The following is a 6,189-nucleotide window of genomic DNA, read 5'->3' as shown; positions in this document are numbered from 1 at the left end:
AGATCAAGGCTCTCCTGGGCAATGGTCTCAACGGAATCGATCTGGTCCGGGTCTGGATCTCCTGGCGGGTGATCCCATTGAGCCGCCGCCCCGGCTTAATGTGCGAGTACACAGGCCGAAAGGATGACCCCCAGAGACACAGCCGCAACGATCTTCCTGAAGATGTTGCAGAGGATATGACCAAGGCTCTCTTGAACGAGAGCCTGGCAGACTGCGGGAGGACCGGGTTAGCCCCCTTCTGCAAGACCAACCCAGCCCCAGCGGTAAGCCGCTGATCTGAACATCTTACCTTCTTCTGTATATAACTTTCATCTGAATCTTTTAAGAAATCATCATTGTATTTTTCAGGCTGATGACAAATTTTGGAAGGTCAAATATGACCACGAGGCGGCCAAGAAGGCCAGGAAGGCGAAGAAAGCCGCCAAGAAAGCCGCTCCCCGCAAGAAGGGAAGTAGGCCAACTGCTTCAGAGTTGATGCAACTAAGCGACAGCTCCGAGTCAGAGGTAACCCCTGAACCTGTAAACTCTTATTATATCTGTTATTTATTTCTGCCCGCCTTATCAATAGTGTTCATCAACAGGATGACACCGGAGCAAGTAACCCGGTGGTTGAAGAGGTAATGTCACTTTCCTCCGACTCGGAGCCCTTGCCAAGGCTGAAAGTCCGAAGGGTAACCCGGAAAGTAAGCCTTTCACATCCTTTAGCTTATCAAGATCCTCAATTTATTTTGAAGCGACAGGTTCATGAGAGCCGGCGTCACACCCAGACCAACAAGGACGCCGACCTCTCCTCCGGGTTACTTGACGCATCGAGGAAGCGCCGAACTGAGGTTATCTCCAACTTGTACCCTTTTCATCCTTTGGCGGGTGTTATACGTCAGCCGCTCAATTCTTCTGACTCAAATTATCAGGAGACTTCCCCCTCTTCGGGCGACTCTATGCAGTCGAACCTGCCGGCTTTCAAGACTGTGCCCGGGTAATAATGATCATCTTATGGTGTACTTTGTCTTTACTTACACTCCTGTGCTTAACCTTTCTGTCTTTTCAGCGCCCAAGCAAAACTCAGCAAAAGGGCGAAGAAGAACAAGCCGGTCGATGGGCCGGACTTGCCTGAGCCGGAGGTAGCCGCTCAAGAACCGCCAGCTGCCTCTACTCCTGAGGCCGCTGCTCCAACCAACAAGCCCATAGCAGAAGCTTCTGTTATCCTGGAGGCCTCCGGCTCGGCTCAACCAGCAGACGACCCGGATGTGGTAATCACCCGGACGGAATTTGTTGAGCCGGGGAGACCTACTGCACTGGCCAAGTGTTCTGCCAAGGGGGAGTTGCTACAGCCCCGCCGGGTTAATCTGGACCTCTCCGACTACGCCAACCTGAGCATCGGAGAGCTCGTCTCCGGCTACGTCAGCCAAGTGCACAAGAGCCGGGACGTAGAGATTGCCATGGTGAACCAGATTCAGCAGAAGGCTGAGGTATTATTCTTCTGTCCTCTTACTTACTGCATAGTTACCTTTACCATGCTAGCCCCCAAGTCGACGACTTATGATTGAGTATGTTGTAGACTTAAGTTCCGGCTTATTTCCATGAACCGGTAGTTTGTAGATAGGAACGTTCGATATGCATTAGCCCCCAAGTGCCGAGTGTCTTTGCTTGGAAAACGCTTGGGACTTTAAATTTGTATAATAACTGTTCATGCTATAACCCAGAAATTTATGCAGGCTGCTGGCAAGAAGTTTGAGGCTGACATCTCTGATCTCAAGACCCGGCTGAAGACGCAAGAAACTGAGACCCGGAAAGCAAATGCCAAATTTGTGTCCAGTATTGCTGCGCAGGAGAAGCTGAAGACGGACTTCGACGCGGAACGGAGAGCCTCGGCCGAAGAAAAGGCTGCTCTGGTGAACCGGGCCGAACAGGCGGAGAAGGCTCTCTCAGAGAAGACCGCCGAACTCTCTGGCTTAAAGCGCCAAGTGTCCCAGATGGTTGCCGCAATCTTCGGTAAGTCATTTCACCGGTCTTCATCAAGCTTAGAATCTTTATATCTCATAACTCATCCTTGTCGGCGGCTTATCTTACGCTGTTAAACAGGTCCCAGAAGCGCCAACCTTAATCAGAGTGTGGTAACCAAGCTGAAGGCCGTGTACACCCTGGTGGAGCAACTCTACACCGGGTCACAGCGTGCCTTGGCCGTGGTGGCCCTATCCAACGAGGTGCCGACTCACCTGGCGGAAGTGCTTCGCCGGCTCGCCGTTCTGCCTCAACGTATCCAAGAGCTGCGACGGGCCTCTGAAATAGCCGGAGCTATCGCCGCGCTGAGCCGGGCCAAGGCTTTCCTTCCCGAGTTAGACCCGGCGGACATCGCCCTCGGCTATCCAAGTCTGAAGGAAGACGGCACAGCCTTCGACCAAAGGGACTTTGCCGCCTGCGTGAAGATCGTACGCCCGGTGGCCACCCTCATTGGAAATGACACAGATCTGACCAAGTACCAGCCGGGTTACAATGCGGAAAATCAGAGGAATGTATTATCTCCTTAACCCGGCGAACCAAATGTGTCGTAGACTCACCCTCCTGCTGCTTGCAGTTAGTCAAATCCACAATTGACATAGACTGCCTACAGGTATCCTTGAAGTTTTGGATGAACCGGGCCTTCAGCTCAGCCCAAGACCCAATGGAATTCGGTGGTAGCCCTTTCAACCAAGTGCGGGCAGTCCCATCTAACATCATGGTGAAGTACTTAGCCATGGCCACTTCACTGACCTCCAGCAGTTCCATAGCCATCTCATAACTCTCGATCCAGGCTGCGGGTTGTAAGTCTGCCGTGTAATTAGGCACCTTCCTAGGGCCTTTGAAGTCCTTGGGTAGACGTTCATTGCGGATAGCTGGCACTAAACAAGGGACACCCCCAGTCCTGGTAGGGATACCCACGTCGACGGAAGTCGTCGGATAAGCCGGGGGAGTGTGGTAAGCCGTCAACTGAGGCACCTGTTCCGCCTCTTGCCGCGCTCTGTCTTGGCCCGCTGCGTGAAAGGCTCCGTTATGAGCCGGGCCATGGCCAGGGGGCGGGTCATGGCGTCGGACGTTACTTGAGCCGGTCGCTGAGACCATGTGTCTGCTGTAACTCGGGCTCCGGCCTGGACGAGGGGTCGAGTGGATCCTGTCCCGGCTGTAGGAGTACGCCTCTTGCTGCGCCAGTGCCGTCTGAAGGAGTTCCTTGACCCGGCGGGTTTCAACAGCCGTCGGAGAGTCGCTGTCAATTGGGAGAGCCGCCAGCCGTGCTGCCGCGGCGACCATGTTCTCCAGCGGGTTGGCATAATGACCCGGTGGTATTGGCCCGTACTGAGGCGGGGCAGGGGGCATCTGGGGAGGCCCCATCACTTGTGTCTGAATAGGGGTCCCAGACCCGGGCACTATGACCACTGGCGGGTTACTAGACCCTGCACCTGGCGTGTTGAAGACGTTTCGTGGATCGTAAACCGGAGGGAGTCGAGATTGGGCCTTTTGATGCCTCCTTCTCAGGACCTCATTGGACGCGTTTTGATCCATCGTGAGCCGGAAGGATTGCGCTTGAATCAACTGGGTTTGGGCGTCGAGAGCCGCCCTTTCCGCAGCCATCCTGATCCCTTCTGCTGCCAGATCCTCCTTAGCTTTCACTAGATCCAACTTTAACTGTGCCACCTCCGCATCATGCTGAGCTTGATCCGCCGGGTCAACCGTGGCGGTTAACAGGGCCGTCATCTTGTCCGTGAAATCCATTAGCACCTGAGCCGGCGAGGGCACCGGGTTTCCCGCTCCAGCAGCAGGGTTCTGAACAGGCTGTGCACCGGCCATAAAGACTCCAACCTGACTTGGCGGCTCAAACGGGTCCGGAATACTGTCACCATCGGAACAACCCATGAGCCTGCCATCTTGAAGTTGATACAACGAGTTTGACTCATCGGTGGATGACTCGCCGTCCGAGCCGGCGGCCGTCTCATCACCAGATCCAGATCGATCAGAGGGCCCTCCATGGATACATCCCACAAAAGTATGCCTTAAGGCAGGCCGGGCCCGGGCGGGTCGTGCACGCTGAGCCGTCTCGATGAGATCGGCGCAGAGATCCGGCTCAGGGCCCGGCTCACCAATCTTGCCAATGAAAACATGAATTCCGCTGAAGGGAACCCGGTACCCGTACTCAATTGAGCCGTCGTCGCGGCCCAAGTCTGCATCGTCGATGTAGAGCTTGCCGCGACGACTCTTGGTCATCCGGCCCACAGCGTATCCCTTGAGCCCTTCGAAGCTGCCCTTCAAGAAATCAAATCCACCGTGCGCTGGCCCCACGGTGGGCGCCAACTGTCGTGGAATTGTCACGGCAGATATCCTCAAGCGAGGACTTAGTCGTGGAGCCATTGCCGCTAGGAAGCTTGAAGGGGTTAACGGGACAAGGAACACGAGGGTTATACTGGTTCGGCCCCTTACGGTGAAGGTAAAAGCCTATGTCCAGTTGAGGTGGTATTGATTAGCGTTTCGAGGACCAGGGAGCTTAATTGCTATGCCTGACTCTCGGAGAGATCTTACTTGTCCCTAAACCGCTGCCGGGTCGTCCCTTTATATAGGGAGGCTGACGCCCAGCAACTCTTAGAGTCCTGGCCGGCTCATAAGAGTGTCCGGCTCGGACTCTCAACTACTCTTGCCTTACACTACAAGTTCTACCATGATAATGATTGTAACTACGGGCTTCAATCCATATCCGGGTCTTAAGCCCATCTTTGGCCCACCGTCTTCAAGCTTGGCGCCGGGCTTCTGGCAATAACCATTATGAGTAACCCGGCCCCTCCTGGCGGGTGACTCTAAGGTCTATATCCTCAACAACTGGTGAACGCCAACTTCTTGGCAATGACTTAATCACAGAAGCTGAATAAAAGTGTAAAGTCATCCGTGATAATCTCAAAGCCGCGCAATCGCGTCAGAAGAGTTACTATGATAGTAAGCACCGTGATTTGGCTTTCGAGATCGGAGACCATGTCTACCTCCGCGTCTCTCCAATGAAAGGCACTCGTCTCTTCGGTATCAAAGGGAAGCTTGCCCCTAGATACGTGGGTCCTTTCAAGATCATTGGCAAAAGAGGCGACCTCGCCTATCAACTTGAGCTTCCTTCCAACTTCGCGAACGTGCACGATGTGTTCCACGTGTCACAACTCCGCAAGTGCTTCAAGACGCCTGAGCGCACTATCAACTTCGAAGAGATTGACCTCCAAGAAGATTTGTCTTAACATGAGCACCCCGTTGCTATTCTTGAAGAAACTGAGCGCAAGACTCGCAACAAGTCAATCAAATTCCTGAAAGTGAAGTGGTCGCACCATCCCGACCGGGAAGCCACCTGGGAACGCGAGGACCATCTCCATTCCGAATATCCGGAGTTCTTTCAGTCCTAGATCTTGGGACGAGATCCTCTCGTAGTGGTGGAGTGTTCTAACACCCCGGATGTAACTTTCCATATTTGTAACTCCAACTCTTGCCATTTTCGGCTATGTGATATGATATTCCCTCCGTGGTCGGGTCTTGTATGTCGTTTTGCATTTTGTCCATGTCATGCATTTCATATCATGTCATCATGTGCATTGCATTTGCATACGTGTTCGCCTCATGCATCCGAGCATTTGCATTTGCATACGTGTTCGCCTCATGCATCCGAGCATTTTCCCCGTTGTCTGTTTTGCAATTCGGCGCTCCTATCTCCTCCGGCACACCCCTCTTGTTTTCTTTCGTGTGCGGGTGTCAAACGTTCTCGGAATGGACCGGGGCTTGTCAAGTGGCCTTAATATACCACCCGGAGACCACCGATCAAGTTTCGTTCCATTTGGAGGTCGTTTGGTACTCCAACGGTTAACCGGGCATCCGCAAAGTCCATTTGTGTGTTGCAGCAAAACCCCCTCTCTAACCAGCCCAAAACCCACCAAACTCTCTTCCATGCTGTAGGTCGTTCGATCACGATCGTGTGGGCGAAAACCGCACCTCATTTGGACTCTCCTAGCTCCCTCTCCCTATATATTTGCATCCCCTCCCGAAAACGTATGCAGTCCAAACCCTAACCCTCGTCCCTCCGCGCGCCGGACACGTCCGCCCAGCGCCGGACATCTCCGCCGCCGCGCCCAGCGAACCGGAGCGCGCCACGTCGCCTCCTCTCTCTCCCCACGCCGCCGGCCCGCCGGGCCCGAG

Source organism: Triticum aestivum, chromosome 4D, assembly GCF_018294505.1.
Source record: "Triticum aestivum cultivar Chinese Spring chromosome 4D, IWGSC CS RefSeq v2.1, whole genome shotgun sequence".
Classification (NCBI taxonomy): Eukaryota; Viridiplantae; Streptophyta; class Magnoliopsida; order Poales; family Poaceae; genus Triticum; species Triticum aestivum.
The sequence above is the reverse complement of the archived record's forward strand: the minus strand, read 5'-3'. Positions refer to the sequence as shown.